The 19,417-nt window shown below is 44.7% G+C and overlaps 1 protein-coding gene and 1 pseudogene across 2 annotated transcripts in view; both read right to left on the reverse strand.

Moving 5' to 3' along the window:
• The window catches only part of cntnap2a (contactin associated protein 2a), a gene marked incomplete at its 5' end in the record, with an annotated part of 370,887 nt that overhangs the window by 311,862 nt on the left and 39,608 nt on the right, over nucleotides 1-19,417 (reverse strand). The window lies entirely within an intron of this gene.
• LOC311355814 (protein FAM200A-like) lies at nucleotides 18,333-19,267 on the reverse strand (annotated as a pseudogene). The gene has a single exon. The product of its transcript is annotated as a protein FAM200A-like (transcript).

The following is a 19,417-nucleotide window of genomic DNA, read 5'->3' on the forward strand; positions in this document are numbered from 1 at the left end:
TTGCATCATCTATTTTGGTAACTAGGATAAGTAGCCAACCGCACTTGTTTAAAAGCCAGGGCCCGCACGTAGAGTTACCTGGATCCAATATAATTACAGCAATAAAAATGAGCTAATGACTCGACATGCAATACTCCCTTAATGTTCATCACTACCTTTAGCAATTATTAATTTTTCACTTTTAATATTCTTTTTTTTATATACTTTATTGGCCTAGTATAACCAGCTCTGGGCAGTGGTGAGTGCGAGTGTGTTTTGAACACAGGGAAGGTCTCCCAGTGGGCCCGTACCGTAGGGTGCTGCTGGAAGGATACCATCCTCCTCCTCCTCTGCGTCTGCCTTCTACACAGCGGGAGACCGATCACGGCCCAATCACGGCCATGTTTCTGCACGTAACACTGTAACACCAAGGAATCTTTTTTTTTGTTTTGTTTCTTTTAATGAGCTATTCTGCCAAGATTCAGTAGCAATTTGGGACTGGGTCACATCCAAATGTGTGTTTGGTTGAGATGGCACAATGGGAAATCTATGAATGTGCTTATTTTTTTAATTTGGCTGAAACATAATGGATTTGTGTTAATTTGTTCAATGAGTTCTGTTTTTAATAAAGCGGTTTAACAATGAAGAGGGTCCATAGCTCAACCTGCTAGTGCGCTGCCCATGAAGCTAATGTAGTGACCCAGATTTGATCCCTGAGCTACATCATTCATTCACAGGCTCAATCCACTTTCCTCTCTGCCTTCACTGTTCAGCCGTACAGCCCTACCAATATTTAAAAAAACTGAATTACAAAACAAATTCAATGTGAAGGATGCGATTCATAATTGCCAAACTAAACTAAAATCCCCAGCCATATCAACAATGAAAAAAGCTACAGGATATGTCTAGAAAATCACTACACTGCACCACCCAGTTTGAATCCAAGTGTTGCTTTCGAGGGATTGCTCAGACTACCAAGTCCCTGGTATGGCAGAGCTGTCTGCATGCAGCCACTGAATGTGTTCAGTTCACATTTCCCTCTGTCTCTTCAAAAACTGTGTGCTGTGCCCTGGGACACACGACTAAAACAAGGTGCCAGCGATACCACACACACACACACACACACACACACACACACACACAGAGACTGAAAGTGAAACAAATTATCCAACACATCAATACACAATTACAATTACTTTTGCAGATGCTTTTGTCAATTTGTTTTATAGATACATGTCATCAATGAGCAGGGAGTAAGGCGCAAGGAGGCCTAAAGATGAAGATGAATGACTTATACATTGGGACATTGGGGTTTGAGCAGAGGACATTAGGCTCGGGAATCACACTCTAACCGCTAAGCCCTCCCAGATATGCTGTTACTGCTGCTGCACCCACTTTGACCTCTGTGTTCGCTAGTGTATCAGCAGGTTTTTAGCACTGTGAGCCAGGTCTGGTTCATCTTTGGATGAACCTCAAACCATTCCCTCTTGTAAATGACCATCATCATCTGCCCCATTCTCACAATGTTGGTTCCAGCATGGAAAACGGGCCGCGAATTGCACGCGAGACGCAACGTGCGCGAGAGAACAAGCACAAAGAAGGCCTTGAATAGTAATTGAGAAAATAGTTAGGGCTAGAGACTCTCTCACTCTCTTTCGCATGTCAAATCTTCACTCTATCCATCCAGCCCTCATCCATCTGTCAGCCTTTCATTCATACATCCATCCATATGATTTGAAAGCCGAAGCAGAAGAAAGAGGGAAAAAAAGCATAGTGAAGCAGAGAGAGACAAGCCTGAGCACTTGTCTTCATTTTGTAAGCTGGATTCCTACATCTCATAACGCTGTATTTACACAGGACTGAGGTAACAGGAAGCCAAGAAGGAAACTGAAGAAAGGATTTATATCATTCTCACCTTTACAAACAAAGGTTACCCACACACGCATGCAGTATCTTACATGGATATCTGTGTGGGCACACACACACTTGAGCCCTCTGATATCTTTCTCTTACATTATCTCCTCACACACACACACACGCACACACAGACAACCACACACACACGCACACAAACACACACACTAACAGCAAGGTTATGGATTCCCGGGGAATGTAAGAGAGATCGGAATCTTATATTCCATGTAATGTATTTATTAGTTTCTCATATTCACAGAGAAAAAAATTGACTGTGTTATAAAGAGAAATGATTCACATATGTGTTGAGTTTCCTGATGAAAAGTAACAAATAGAAAAGCACAAAAGCACAAAAAGCACAAATAGAATCCATTGAAAAGGAAGCACACTTCCAGTATACTTTAGGCCTACCACCTGCCATGTGGATTTGATGACACCCATTCAGATGGAAAAGACAACTTAATATTGGAGTTCATAAAAGTATGCAGAAATACAACATATTCTTTTTGTATTTTGTAATCTGTACATGAATGGGTGGCTGGTCATTTCTACATGCATTCTTGTGTACTACTATTGTTTTATTGAAGTGTATAAATAAGTAATGTAGACAAAGAACGCAACAACAAAAAGTACATGGGTTGGGTTTGTCCTGACTCGTGGATCCGTGCTGGATGTCGGAGGGGACGTTAGGGGATAAACTCATTTTACCTTTATGTCAAATATGTACTCGTGACCCCGGAGGCAAAGGTTGTGGTCGATACCATTAAGCAGACGTATGGATCGTGGGATCGACACTCTGTTGCCACACACACTTAGCGTTTAAGGCTAGGAAATTAGAGTTAGTGCCTGGTATATATATGTAAATTTGTGATTTGAGCTGGAAGGATCTGAGGAAGGACTCTGGGGAGACACAGCATATGGTCTCGTTTATGAAGACTGGTTCACTTCGTTTGATAGATTATATACTTTCAGTCAAAGCTCACTTCCCATATTTCATCTAAACATTAACCTGTGTAAGTGTCTGTGTGTGTGAGCCTCAAATTGTGTACGTATTGCGTTCCAATTTGTGTGTGCGTGTGTTTGTGAGTGAGCATGCTTGTGTGCATGCATGCGTTGTTGCGCACGCGCACCTATGAGGGTTCGCATGTGGGCATGAGTGAGTGTGTGGGTGCGTGTGTGCTTGCTTGCATGTGTGTGGGTCTAAATAGGTGTGTGTGCATGCTCTCCCACACTCATCCACGGCTCTTTCCAATGACCTCCACCTCTGGGGGCCTTAGGTCGATCCCACGTTGGCAGAGCACTGGGCCAAGTCTGCATCAACGTGCTCAGCGTATTTTCAGGGATGAAAGTGGTTCACTGTTATTCACAAAGTCCAGGCTCTCAAATCCTTTACGAGTTTCAGTGGTGCTAATGGCTCCCGTCACCGGAGAATTACGCTTGCTATTCACACTTCAAAAGGCTTTGATTTCCCCTTGCCCTTTAGATGTGTTCAACAATATTAAGAGGGGGCCATACATTACAAATGTGCTCTCCTTCTTTGAGATTAAACTCCTTGGCTTTCCTTTGTCTACCCGGATCCTCTTTGAATGCAATTTGTGATCAGTAGCTGAAAGCACAATATAATGAATATGTGTGCAAGGTATTACAATGTATTTCAGTGCCGGGCGGTCAACTCATGAGGAGATTCATCATGTAGACTACAAAATGTCATAAATAATGTCAAAAATACATCAGTAAACAAACTATGTGAAAGAATGACAATAAATTGCACTGTGGTCATGTCCAAAAGCAATAAATAATTCAATCAATCAATCAATAACCTTTCCCTCGAGAGACACTGAGGTTTCCCTCATTTACAGTGCCGACGAGCATACACTTAACACAATAACAAGGACAACATCATCATTTTATGACAACATCATAAAAATTACAATAAAAAAAAATATATAACGTATATACAATACAAAAAGAGCAAGAATAAAATAGGATGAAATACTAAATGAGAATAAGATCAGCTAAAACAGTTACAGTGGGATGTGTACAATTCAGAAATTATAGATTTAAATAAACCAAAAGTAGGAAGAGCAGTCATTCCTAGACTGGAGTGAGCTCTGGGAACCTTTAGGAGGAGCAGCTCACTGGAACGGGTACAAAAGGTCTCTGTGTCCCAGTCCAGCATGGTCCACATGTAAGGTGGCTGTTTCCCAATGAAAGCTTTAAATATAAATAAAAACCCCAAAAAAATGAAAAGTAGCCTTTTCTTACCGGATCAATAATTGAAATACTCAATTGATTGGCAACATTATAAACATTTAATTTTCCTGCAATTGATTAATAATCGGTTTCAGTGCATTTCCCCGGCTCCCTTGGAAACCTGCCAGCGGGCATCAGAGCACCCCTTAATGACTCACGATCAAGACCTGAGCCTGTGTCCTTGGGAGAACACATTTAATACCCCTGCACTGCAGTCTCCTGGAGGAGCTGGCTTCTCCTTGGAGAGAATCCTATTAAAGTTCCTCCGACGGTAACCTCAAGTCTCTGGTGCATTCCAAGACAAATAGGTCACCAAAGAGTTCAAAGCTCAGTGCCAAAGATCCCACCACTCTTCTGAGGTTGTGGCTTTTTTATGCTTCATGTATCAAGATAGGTTTGTCCACTGGGGTCACTGAGGGACGTTCAGCTGGCAAAGCACAAAGCACAACCCTAATAGAGGATTTGGTTGGAAAGGAGGAAGATAGTCAGTCAACTTTCAGTATTTGAACCTCATTCATTTTCAAGAATTTTGTTATTCTTTTTCACTTTTGTACTTTGCCGCTCTTATCTTGAAACTCGCAGACTCCTTGTTGGAAGAAAGGGTTGTGTAGGTTTAGTGACTCATATTTTATGAATGCTCAAGTATATCTACATGCACAGACCTCCCAAACAACTGTCAACTCCGCACAAAGAACAGAAAGGATGAAGACTGAGTGATGATTTTTCTCATTCTTCACCCTTTTTTGCTTGGCTTGGCTTTTGCGTGGCTAATCTACCAGCAAGATTCAAAGCCAATTAGCCATTCGGTCACCACGTTCATCCTAAAGGCTTTTGAGAGCAGCCTGGGGCTCAAGTAGGCTCTGCCCCTGCTGTGTGGGAGGGTTTGCTGGGAGACCTTTTGGGTTAATGCATACAGAGCCCCTACAGGTGCAGGGCATGATGCAAGAACCCCTTCAACTTGATACAGGGAATCCTCTAGGGTTTAGGCCTGGCTTTGTGGAGGTTTCTGGGTGTGTGTCTTGGTTAGAAAGGGAGCGAGAGAGCAAGTGAGAAGGAGAGAGAGTGAGAGAGCAAGCGAGAGAGAGCAAGAGCGAGACAGACAAAAAATGAGAGTGAGAGAGCGAGAGTGAGGAAAAGAGATAAGAGAACAGAGACATGAAACAGAGAGATCGGGAGAGTAGAGAACAGAGGAAAAGGAAAAAAAATAAAAACCTACAAAGGTATAAACTTGGAACATCTGAAAGTAAAGACAGAAGGAATCAGACAGGAACAGAAGTTTCCTGTTCTTCTGCAGCTTGTTTGTATTTGTGATGCCTCTTTCCGAATCATATGCGTTCTATTTGTAATCACATCCAAATCGCCCACATTCCTCCCAGCTCTCCACTGTTGTCTTAATCACATAATCACACTGTATGCACCCATCTCCATCTATTAAGCACTCTCTCATCCGCCCCCGTTGTCTCTCTTTCATGTTGCTGCGCTTCTCTTTATCAATCTCCACATCTGGTTTTACCCCGCCGTCAATTACAGTGCCACCTGCAATTACCTCCTTTGTGCTAGTTGGATTTTTTTCTCACAGAGCTCTCTGTGCGTATTGCACATTGTGTTGATCCGTAAGTGTGTGTGTGTGTGTGTGTGTGTGTGTGTGTGTGTATGTGAGCATGCTTGTGTGTGTGTACTTTTTTGTTTTGCACGTGCCACTCGGGACAAAAGGAAAATTGTTTTCCTCGATCTGATCACTGTAATCGTCCTCTGTACTTCGAGAACTCCTTCAGCCACTCACGCCCGCCTGCAGGCAAGCACACACACACACACACACACGCACACGCACAAACGGGACAAGTCTTCTGACCTCAAGAGCATATTATTTCCAATTTACCGCAGTTTCGTGGAAGTCCGGGCAGAGGGCCTACAGTACGTACTACAACAAGAACAACCTGACCACGGTTCGCTCCCACTTGCCCCCGATGTTCCTGCTCCTATCCCACGATGAGAGCTCGGAGTGGGGGTGGGGGGGGGGGCTAAGGATGCATTAGTCTTCGGCATGGAAAGCTGCATCGATTTGTGCCGCTTGAGCCACCCTTAATCTATTTTGGCAGTAGAAAATACTGAATAATGCTAATGATAACAAGGAGAATAGGAGTGAGGGGAGATGGCGGAGACTCCGGAGATGGAGGAAGAGGAGGCGATGACGCTGGCTAATTGTAATTGATACCACATGCGCACGGGAGGTCACCGCACTAGGGGCTAATTGGCTAATGTCTGCATGCGCTGCCTTGTCTATATGTCTATGTTTGCTTTATAAGGCTGGGAGTCGGGCCCGGAGCTTGCAGAGAGTGCAGAGGGGAGATTGAGCGAAAGAAAAGATAGTTGTCAGGTTTAACAAGGAAGAAACAAGGAGAGGAAGAAACAAAGAAAATAAACAAAATAACCAAAACACTACCCATATGTGGTTCTTCTGAGGTTTATTAATTTATTCCAGAAAGAAGGAATAAAGGAGAGAATGAAATTAAATTAAATAATGAAAGCAATTCTGAATGAAAGAAAGCATGAAAGAAGGAAGCAAGCCAAATAACAAACAAACAAGAGAAATATCAAATGACCGGAAAAAAAAGTATCAAACAATGAATGGAAATTAAAGATAGCACCAGAATGAGAGAAGAGGCTGCAGTCTACAGCAGCGCAGTGCAAGAGGAGCTCTCCAGGGTGCTGAACTCTCCAATTCAAAGCGGTGCCTGTTAGGGTTCTGTCCATGGTGCTGGCTCTCTCTCGGCAGGAGCCCAAACAGCAGGGGCCGTCCAGCGGGAGTACATTAGCCGGCACCATATCACTGACGATTTGAACAGCATGCAAGATGGCAGCGGCTAATACTACTACTCTGGGGTAGTAGTTAGTAGTTTGAACAAACAGTAGCAGTTGTGCTCGCAGTCCAAACCAATAAGAGAATGCAATTATTTTAAATAAACTATGGAAATGGTTTAAACTGGCAAACGCCTCATACTTCCACCTCAACATACACATTTACCCATCTTCTCTATTTATAAGCTTATATTATATATTTATAGAAGCACTTTGAGTTAGAACTGGTAAGAAAAGAGCGATATAAATAGAGCTAATTTCCCATTTGTGCACAGAAAAACCGCTGATGGTAAAGCAACACAGCAACAAGAACCCATAAACCTGTAACGTCCTTGTAGTTTAACTTGAATGATACACTAAAGATCCGGATGGGAAGCTAAGAAACATGAAAGCCCGTCTCTGGAGAGCGGGAATGGTTTTAGCTTTCCCATTTTTAGGTTCAATTACCGCGCTTACCCATCAAGCTTTCACGCTTGTCCGCTTTAAGAAAAAAGTCACGTCTTTAAGAATTTCAATCAGAATTTCCAACCTTCTCTTTTCATGAAAAGCAAGCACCTGATTTTCCTGTTCCTGAGGATGTCCCTCTCTGATCATATCCAATTATGTCCAATAATATCATCTACATTGGGAAGAGCCTGTGACACCCCTGCCATTGTACCAGTGCTATCTGGCACAATTCCTCATGCATCTTGGTAAATGCACGCACACATGAACACACACCACATACACGCACACACACACACAATTTTTTTCCTCTCTGACGGATTGGGAAAACATTACGACTACTCTCAGAACCCCAGGAAGCACACACACACATACACACACACACACACTCACACACACACACACCTGTGTCTTTCCCGCCCACTCACACACACGCACACAGAGATGCACAACAGAAATAGTACATTTGTATCTAAACTAGTATTCACCATAAAGCGAGCAATCATGGGTGTGTACACCCACGCATGCACACACACACACACACACACACACACACATACACACACACACACAAAAATGTGCAATCATAAACCTTTTTTTACACATCATTAAGCAAAGTCTTATCAATATCCAATTTTAGCCCAGTTTAATTAGTCCCTATAGATTGCATATTGAACACAATCAGACCGCAACCACCCAGCGGCTGACCTCAGCGGTGAGGGTATCCCATTTGTTAATGAAAACCAGACACTATTAAAATACGGGTTGAAAGCCATTTCAACACGGGACAAAATGTTACCAGACATGCACAACGGCCAAGCACTCATTGGGTTGTCATTCTGTCACGATGTGATGATTAATCACACTGATAACTTAAAGTAAATGATTTTGATTCACAAAATGGTAAATGTGTAATGGGAACAGCAAGTCGCTATAACACTATGAAAGGTCATGGAGGAAGGTGCTTTGTTTCATGCGCTGGGCATAACTTTTATTTTTAGGAATTTTGAAATAACATTTTTTACATTGTACATACACATTGGTCCATTGTGAGAGAGAAAAGTCGAAACAACTCGACTTTGGTAATGCCTTAAGGCTTGGTTTTGCATAGAGAGGCTGCTCAAACATACAAGACTTTCGCTTGACTTTCATCACGCTTATCCACGAATCCCATCAATAAATATTGGGGACGTTTTTTAAACCACCTAAGAGAATTATTGTCAAATCTAATATATATTCCTAAATGCTACCCTCCAAAAGACAACTTTCAAACTGTGTTTAGCAGTTGGGGCTGCAGCGTGTTTATAAAGTGCTTATCGTGGTACTCGGTGGGTCCAAAACGGAATTCATTACGCTATCTGCTTTGCATTAACTAGCCAACAGAGCCAAGGCTTGAGCCAGAAAAACAGTGCACAAATTTGATATGCATTTTTCTGTACTTCCCTGTGTCTTATCTGGCCGTCTGAAGGTGGCGGCGGCGGGAAGGGGGGGGGGGGGTCTCCCATAAAATGTCAACCGGGAACAGAAGTGATCTTTCATGAATACTGACAGCGCTCCCTCCCATCACAATGTTTGGGCGAGAGAGAGAGAGAGAGAGAAAGAGAGAGAGAGAGAGCGAGAGACAGAGAGAGAGAGAGATGGATAGAGATAAATTAGTCTCGAGAAACAGACACAGGAAATATACTTTGACAAGAGATATTTCAAAATACAAATACAAACAGAGAAGAGAGAGAGAGAGCGAGAGAGAGAGGGAGAGGAAAAAAATATATAAGCCTACGGTGCAATGTAAAAGATGAAAGTTGCCTTGTGTTATGTTGCTTGCATACAAAACAGTTCTCATCGAGGAACGGCAGACACACACACACACACACACACACACACACACACACACACACACACACACACACACACACACCGCTACTGCTACTATGCATCCGCCTACGTTGATCCGCGAAGGCCCTCTTTCATTTCATAAATCTCCTTCGGGGAGAGCTCAGATTCAATATTTGTCCTGCCATCCTCTCTCTTTAGCATGTCGACACATGATAAACTCCATAGAGTCTCTTGTTTTTATATCTTGTTTTTACTGTACATGATCTCTCTTGTTACCGTCCCCTGATAAATAGAAGTCGGCAAACCAGATGGCTCAGCCACTTTTCTTTTTATTCTCCAGACTGGTGGCATATTAACTCCTATATAATGAACCAGGCCTGAAGAGGATGAATTGTGGGATGGACAAAGAGCAAACGCTGAAGTCTCCGATGTGCACCTAATGCTTTATTTTACCTCGTAATTGGTTCATATCGATGCACATCTGTGAGCGAAGGTGGATCTGGAGAAGGGGGGGTAGGGAGGGGGGTTAAACGTTTGTTGGGAAACTTCATCTTCACCGAGTGATATGACCTCCAGTAAGTGTATTGATGCAAAAATATAAAAGGTAGAACCCCATGGAGGATACTGTACTGGCCTTTCTGGGCTAGATCCCTGTTGTTTGCAGCGTGCTGTATGAATCCTCCAGCCACATGCCCTCACCCCTACCTGCTCCTTAATGATCTCCATGTGAACCCCCCCTGACGCTGCTTCAGGTCAAAGTGTCTGCTCAATGATTAAATAGTAAGAGCAAAACGGTAATAGTAGTATGTAGTTGACAGGGAAGGAGCCATCGTAGAGAAAGATAATGGCGACAATGTAACTAGAGAGATACTGTGTCTAAGAATAGGCTTGATGCAGGCTGCATCAAGAGTGAACTTACCACTATCAAAGCGCCATGTATCTGTCCCTCTGTAATGGTGTCAGTCACCGCTAAACTCCATACAGCAACGATGTGAGCTGTTTGGGGGCACAGTCAACCTTCAAAAATAGCCTTTTTATGATATAAACTTAGGGAAAAATAATAACTCCATAACAAATCCTATTAGCACCCTTTTCCATGTGAATAGGATTGACATGCAGGCAATCGTGTAGTTTACCTCTTGACACAATTGGATGAAGTTGGTCTTATCAATTGAGTACACATGAAGAAATGCATCGTCCAAACAGCTTTAATTACCCGTAGCTGCGCAAACACGCCCCTTCTGGTTTTTACAGTATGGAATATTGTATCCCTGCGCCCTCCCAGAAAAGGACAGAAAAAAGGAAGCCATAATTAAATATAGCATCTACCCGCCTTGGGCTTTAATGTGGAGAGAAAACAGCGCCTCTCGTTTTCCCGCCCTCCTTCACTTCCCCATCATCATTCTTTCCAATTATTTTATCCACAGTTAGCAACTCAATTATGTACTGGCTACATGAGCCCCGAATACCAATTCTAGAGGCAAACATAGAGAGACACAGTGAGGTAGAAAGAGAGCGGTAGAGAGAGACAGAGGTAGAGAGAGAGAGCGGACAAGAGAGAGATGTAGAGAGAGAGATACAGAGAGGTAGAGAGAGAGCGTTAGAGAGAGGCAGAGAGGTAGAGTGACACAGTGAGGTAGAAATAGAGCAGTAGAGAGAGGCAGAGAGTAGAGAGACACAGAGAGGTAAAGAGAGAGAGGTAGAGAGAGAGCGGTAGAGAGAGAACGGTAGAGAGAAGACAAGAGAGAGATGTAGAGAGGTTATGGAGGAGGTGAGGGGGCGAGAGAGGGAGAGACGTTATGGAGGTGAGGGGGCGAGAGAGGTTATGGAGGTGAGGGGGCGAGGGGGTGAGAGAGGGAGAGATGTTATGAAGGTGAGGGGGCGAGAGAGGGAGAGAGGTTATGGAGTATGGAGGTGAGGGGCGAGAGCGGGAGAGAGGCTATGGAGGTGAGGGGGCGAGAGAGGGAGAGAGGTTATGGAGGTGAGGGGCGAGAGAGGGAGAGAGGTTATGGAGGTGAGGGGCGAGAGAGGGAGAGAGGTTATGGAGGTGAGGGGGCGAGAGAGGGAGAGAGGTTAATGAGGCAAGGGGCGAGAGAGGGAGAGAGGTTATGGAGGTGAGGGGGCGAGAGAGGGAGAGAGGCTATGAAGGTGAGGGGGTGACAGAGCACAGATATCCTTGCTAGCCAGTTAGATGGAGTGCGGCATGTGGCTGGCCCAGTGGCCCAGCCTCCCTCTCCCCCTCTCCAGCCCTCCTCCCCCTCTCCCCCTTTTCTCCTCCCCTTTTCTCCTGCCCCTCTCCCCCTTTTCTCCTCCCCAGCCCTCCTGCCCCTCTCCCCCTTTTCTCCTCTCCAGCCCTCCTCCCCCTCTCCCCCTTTTCTCCTCCCCCTCTCCCCCTTTTCTCCTCCCCAGCCCTCCTGCCCCTCTCCCCCTTTTCTCCTCCCCTTTTCTCCTCCCCCTCTCCCCCTTTTCTCCTCCCCAGCCCTCCTGCCCCTCTCCCCCTTTTCTCCTCCCCAGCCCTTCTCAGCCCCTGCCCCTCTCTGACCCGGCTCCCCCTCTCTAGAACGGCTGCAATTCACCTTGCATCACCTCCATCTCATCCTGCACTATGCTACCCCTCAATTCTTCTCCCTCTCTCTCTCTCTCCTACTGTCCTTCTATCTCTCTCGTTTTTTCTCCCCTCAAATCTATTAGTGATTCATATGTAAATTCTATCTTCACTAATTTTCTGACCCGCTGCCATCAGGTGGAATTAGAGGGCAATCTGCGTGGGCTGATCCTCCAACACTCCACTTTGTGTGTGCGTGTGAGAGTGTGTCAGTGTGTTTTGTCCGGTGTGTGTGTGTGTGTGTGTGTGTGTGTGTGTGTGTGTTTTATATGTGTGTGTGTATGAGCTTTTTTTATATGTGTGTGTGTGTGTGTGTGTGTGTGCTTTTCAGTCCAAATCCCTTCACCACACCACACCCTCAAACCCACACAGTTCCAATGCCCATCCAAATGGAATATCACTCTCTATCCTTCCCTACAGCCTCACCCCTCCATCATTCCCTGTGCATCTGTCAATATCCTCTCTCTCTCTCTTTCTGTGGAAGGGGGTTGGGGGGGGGGCTGGCCATCTGTTGTCCTGGGGAATAGCCGGCGAGAGAGTGAGGACGAAAGAGAGAGAGAGAGAAAGATGGAGAGAGATTAACCGAGAGTTGAGGAGCACAGAGCACAATTAGAGGGAGGACAGTTGGACGTGTCCTAAGTGTTGTAATCAGAAACCAGGACAAGTAATCAGGACAAGAAGGCCAGATCAACAAATGGATAGATCCATGCAGCGATACTGTCCAGCAGACAGATAGAGGCTCCCTGAGCGAGAGAGAGAGAGAGAGAGAGAGAGAGAAGCGAAAAAATGGTTGGAGGAGGAGAGAGGGGGAAGGGGGGATATCTGATGTCGTCATTGCAGAACAGAAGTGACAGATCTACTCTTTGATTTATGTCTGGCTTACAATGTGTGCATGTGTGTATGTACGTGTATGTGTGTGTCTGTGTGTGTATGTGTGTGTGTATGTACGTGTGTGTGTGTGTGTGTACGTGTGTGTGTGTGTGTGTGTGTGTGTGTGTGTGTGTACGTACGTACGTGTGTGTGTGATTTATGGTTCATTAACGTTGAGGAATTAAACCTTGTAGCTCGCTGAGTCGCGCACATCAATTACAAGCCCAACAAACGTTGAGGCCGTGCCACGGGTCACCTTTAATGAGGGGAGGTGGCAGTTGGTCTGCACAACACACACACACAAGCACCCCCCTCTGCCCCCCCTACACACACATGCATCCCGCCCCCACCCCCCCCCCCCCCCCCCCTACACACACACCCACACCCACACACACGACTCTGACTATAGCCATATTTCCTCTGCATTCAGTCTTAAGCCGTCTCAAACATAATAATTACAATAACATGATCATGGATTTTTCATTCACGCGTGCATGTGTTTGAAGAAGTGCACATGTACAGGCCTATCATATCAGTCTGTGTGTACGTGGGTGGGCGGGCGGGTAGGGGCGTGCATGCGTGTGCGTTCTGCAATTTGCAATCAAACCCCCTGTATCAAACTCAATTCATGGCGGGCGCCTCCCACTCCCACAGCGATGCAGGATTGGATTAGCCCTGATCCGTTAGACTCAAATAAGGCGAGATTCAAACCCGAGAGGAGGGGGGGGGGGGGGGGGTTAATTCCAGAGCCAATTAACCATCCATAATAGCGGTAATTTAATGAAGCGCGATCAGCCTAACGCGATTACCTTATTTGCATCAATAAACGCACCACACGTTGCCGACGGTGACGCGGGTGACGGTGGCACTCCGTTCTACCCCCGTCGTAAGCGGGGATGATGGATGGTGTGGCCTGACGGTGGGTGGTGGTGGTGGTGGGCGGTGGTGTTGTGGAGGAGCTGTCAATTGGATTTGCCTTGCACGTCTAATTGTCCTGTGGTCGAATATGGAAGAGATTCAGCGCTTGAGACTAAGTGCTATCAGACAGGGCTGAATGTGTGTGTGTGTGTGTGTGTGTGTGTGTGGTTGTGTGTGTGTGTTTGTGGGGGAAAAGTAAGAGAAAAATTATATTGTGAACTACGGGATATCTGAATATTTATTTCACCTCCACTGTTGAAACATTGTCCTTCAATGCAGGCGGTGGTGGAGAGGTTACGTCTAGCTGTGGGAGAATTATTACCTCCTGGACGATCTATTACAGTTTTTCACAATTGTTTAAACACATTAATTGGAACGTCAGACACAATGTGCACAACCTGAAACTCATGTACCAACTGCAAAACCAATTCTGCAGAACTCCAAGCACATTTTCTGCTTTAGACTCAGATTCTCATTCCAAACCACACATTTTTCACAACACTACACACAATTCTCTATATGTTGCACACTCTTCCTGAATTCCCTCTCTTGGTGTTCACACAGAACACACTGCCAATCACATTTCTAAACTCCAAAGGCTGTTGTGCAATTAGCAATCTGCAATTTGCTATAGAAGGGTCACAGAAGAAAGACATGACACTAAAGTACAGACATTGAGTAGTATCACTCTATGAGAATGTTGATAATGGTGATGATGATGAACATCATCATGATCATTATTTAGATGATAATATTATTTAGATTATTTTAGATTATAAGATTATCCATTTCATGGTGGAAATGTACTGGATATAAGTATTGACCCTTATGGGTATGTGTACGTGTATTTATTTATGTAGGTAAGTGTATGCATGTATATGCAAAGACATAGAGAGAGAGAGAGAGAGAGAGAGAGAGAGAGAGAGAGAGAGAGAGAGAGAGAGACTTATGTTATTTTCCCCTCTAAAGTCTTTGTATATATACTGCTTTATATATAGAATAACAGCAGCGACTTGAAATGGGACGCATACATTAGGACGCCGCTTGGACATACATCTTGAAGTATGGCATGCTACACTCACCACGATTTTGTCTTTGGGAGTACGCAGATCGCCAGATTGCTCCGTTGAACACAGCAATCTGGTGGCAAGAACACTTGCTCTGATCTTGCTGCGTCTGGCTGTATGACAAGGTGCCCATCCTTCAAGATTCTCTTTCCATCTCACACACACTCACAGACACAGAAATACACACACACACACACACACACACACACACACACACACACAGACTCTCACACACACACACACACACATATATTCACACATTTACACGCCTCTCGTAGCCCAGCGGTGGTGGAAAGAGGAGATTACCATTGTTACATGGAGCAGCAGGGGGCCGGCCCCCTTAATCTATTCTAATCATTTGGCAGATCGTTAAAGGTCTCCCTCTTTGATGATGTATCATCTCTAACCTGGTCTCCCTACAAGCAAATCCGAGAGAGAGAGAGAGCGAGAGGAACAGAGAGGGACACAGGGAGAGGTGAAGGGGGAGAGGGAGGGAGAGACAGATACAGAGATAGAGAGAGAGAGGCAGAGAGTGAGCGAAGAGAGAGACAGAGACAGATGGCAACAGAGAGAGAGAGAGAGAGAGAGAGAGAGAGAGAGAGAGAGAGAGAGAGAGAGAGAGAGAGAGAGAGAGAGAGAGAGAGAGTGTCCTGGTGGGTTTACTGGTGTGACCCACACATAGAGAGGCTTGAGAGGTTAAACAATGAAAGGGAGGAAAAGAGAGATGGAATATTTGATTAGTGCGTATGGACAGATACAGGGATTGATGATGGATGGGCGGATGGAAAGAAGGACGTATGCATTGATGGATGATCGATGTCCGGATAGATGGAAAGAGAGATGGATGGGGAAATTGATGGATGGTTGATCGATTCAGACAGTAGATGGATGGACAACTGCATGGTAGGATGAAGGAATGCAGCCCGACAGGGTCCAGGAAGAGTGGCGCTAGAGGACAGAGTTTAGGGAGTTATGTCATATAATTGCGTTGGCATGGTGATGGAGGTTTGATTGAGGGACATGATAAAAAGATATGATAGGGGTGGGGGGGGGGGGGGGTAAAACGGGACACAAACTATCTGCTTTGATCTAGTCGAGCCTAGCATGCCCAGATATGGTCACACTGTAATGTTGAAGGGGATAACAGGTACACTCACACACACACACACACACACACGCACACATACACACACACATACACACACACAAACACACATAAAATCGCGGCGCACAAGAGCAAGACTGAGAGATACAGAAAAGTAATAAAGTGAAACAAGAAACAATCAATAGTTCAACCAGAAAATAGAAAGTAATATTTAGCAGGGCAAATGATTTAAAGAGCTTGGTTATAACAGTCTTGAACATTTCAATGAAGTAAAAAAGCAATTTACAATAATTTAAACCGGCAAACTGGATCAACCGAATACCTCCTTGTTCAATCAGGGTTTAAATTAGATCTAAAATGACCAGAGCCCAATATGTGTAGCAATTCCACATCATAATTAATGGAATATTGGTAGTGTTTTTTTGTGGAAGAGGGAAGGGGGGCTAGGGTGCCAGGTTACAAGCCAGACCCCCAGGGTGAACCTGTCATGAGCCAGTATGGGCTAGAGCTGAAGCGCGCACACACACACACACACACACACACACACACACACACACACACACACACACACACACACACACACACACACACACACACACACAGTACTGACAAAAAAGACTCACCCACACAGAAACCCTTTGTCTAAATATACGACTATACCACTAAACCAATGGAGTATTTTCAGCTGCATGTTCCCAAAATAGCACTTAGTGCTGTTCACTGTGCAGCGACTGCAATAGCAAACACCATCACACACCGCCCTACTGAAAGATCCAATGTCTTGCAAATGGTCACTGCTTGAAGCCATCTGTTCTCATTAAGTCTGTCTTATTTGGAGCCACTGGCTTTGTGTGGATAAGCCCGGTGCACAATTACACACAAAATACAACCAAAATGCAAACGTGAGTCGAGAGGGCCCATACCTACGCGGCATGCACACAAATATTGTGCAGATGCGCATCCTAATTATTGCACTCCTCTAAGGCCTCGGCGGATGCCAACGTAGATTGCAAAAGCTCACAAAGGGTGCCAATACCTGCAGCTGTCACGTCAGACACCGCACATTGAAATTCAGAGCACAGCCTGGAGTTTGACATCCAACACTGTGCACACACACACACATCTGCTCTGAGGCAGATGGAAGTCACAACTGTACACACACACACACACACACACACACACACACACACACACACATACGCACACAGACACACACACACACACACACACACAGACAAACCCCGGCACACTCCCATACATAAACGCAGGTGAGTGATTGCATTTGAAGTAAAGAATTCTATATATATATACGTAATAATGCATACACAGCGCTGAGTTTCAGCCCAGGCGCAAAATAAAAAGTACATACTGAAAAACACCATGAGCACCGCAGGTATATCCCGGCAGTTAGAATAAATTAATAACGTTTTTTTGCACTTGTGCACGTCCACAGGCGTGCGCGTCTACATTGTGGGGTTACATAGACAAAGGGTAGGTGGGGGTATACACAGAGCTGCCAACTCTCACGGTTGCAACGTGGGACACACACTTTTGCCTTTTTACACACGCACACACGCCACACATCCAATTTCTCACGGCAAAAAAAAAAGCCGAGACGCGTTTGTTCCTTTCCAAACTCCCCGACCCTGCTATAAGGTATGCATTACAAGATTCTACAGAATCTCACTGCGGCCAAAACCCAAAAGTTGGCAGCCCTGTATACAGAAGGGCCAGCCTAGTTGGGTGGGTGGTGGGTGGGTGGAGTGGTCACTTCTCTGGACATGTGAAGGTGGAGGGTCCGCTTCACTTGGCTACCCACGGCGACAGGTTCCGGCGCGGGTCAACTGCGCTGACACCCCCCTGACACGCTAGCTAGCCAGAGAGTCCCGTGCTACACTACACGAGCACCTGCATACTTTATAGCAGGGGTATTCAATTAAAATTCAAAGAGGTCCAGTTACTAAAATTTCCTCCCAGCAAAGGTCCAAATCTTATATTGTCACTCGAAATAGTGTACCCTGATGTAAATAAAATCAACAACGTACGTACATTTCTATATAATTTATTGTCAAACTTCAAGTGTTTTCAAAGTAATTTTATCAATAACAGACAACATAGACTGAATTTCCCCTGAATAAAATATATTTCAAGTAGCCTAAAAACATTCAGAATCTTTTGAATAAAATAAATAAAAAGTGCAAGCATAGCTTTGAGCAGCCTGAACTTAGGGCCTATATTTCAAGTAACGCAAAACATTCTGAATCTTTTGAATAAAATAAAAGTGCATCTTTAAGAAAAAAAATGAACAAAAGACCTTTGAGCTGCCCACCCCCCTTTTTACATGTATTAACTATATTTCAAATAAAATAACACGGGGACCTTAGGCTAAACAAGCCTACATTTCAAGTAAAGTGCAGAGCTTTGAGCAGCTCCCTTTCTCCTCTCTCCTTTCCTCCTCACCTTCCTCCCTTTCCAACTTCCTTTCCTAGTGAGAGAAATGTGACTGTCCTGCCAGCAGTTTGAATCTTGGCTTAAATGGGGTTAGTGCCATTCTCATGCTCATGTGAAGATGCTCATTGGTGAGCCTGGAACGGTTGGTTTTAATAATGTTCATCGTAGAGAAAGCTGTCTCACAGCTGTAAGTTGATCCAACCATGGTTAAGGTGTGAAGTGCTACTTTGGTTAGACCAGGGAACATCGTTTCAGGCACAATCTGTAACCAGAAAGTAGCAGAGTCAGTTGTTTCAAAATGCTCTCTCAGAGCAATATCTGCTTGCAGATCAGTGAGCTCTAACTGTAAAGATCCAGGATGTGCCCACTTGAAGGTCTATGTCACCTCCTTTGAAAATCCTCTGATTTCTCTGATAAGGAATGGATTCTCGATTAGCAGGAGGAGCTGGTGTCCAAGTTTGAAGCTGTCAAATCGTTGACAAAAGTTTCCGATCAGCTTGTCTATGAAGCCGACATAAGGAGAAATGTCTCTCTCACCCTGAATTTGTTCCCGCATTTGTGGGAAGTGCTCACACTCTCCTTGGAGATCTTCTTTGAAAATGTCCAGCTTCATCTGGAAGGAGCAGACATTTTTCATCAAATCACAGAATTTTTCTGACCCTGCAGCTTTAAAATTAGCTCATTAAGGTGTCCTGTGATGTCCACCAAAAAAGCCACCACATCCATCTTGTGCTTAGCTTGCAAAAAGTTTGCAAACTGTGTTGCTTTTTGACTCTTGAGCTGCTGTAAGAAATCAGCTATTTCCTTTCAGATGGACCAGAAGCGTCCCAGTGCATTCCCTTTGCTCAGCCATCTAATGTTGTTGTGGAGTAGTAGGTCATTTGCATCTGCCTCCATTTCTTTCAGAAATTCTCTTAGCAGTCGATGCTGAACGGATGAGGATGCCCTGAGGAAGTTGATGATTTTCATCATGGTATTCATTACTTCAGCAAACCCTTCAGACAGAATAGCACAGAGAACATCTGATGGATGATGGATGATACCATGGTAGGCTATGAGATCAGGGTTGTCTTGTTTCATCTATGCCACAGCCCCCTTCTCTCTCCCAACCATGGCAGG

Source organism: Micromesistius poutassou (assembly GCF_964030765.1).
Source record: "Micromesistius poutassou genome assembly, chromosome: 11".
In the NCBI taxonomy this organism is placed as follows: domain Eukaryota; kingdom Metazoa; phylum Chordata; class Actinopteri; order Gadiformes; family Gadidae; genus Micromesistius; species Micromesistius poutassou.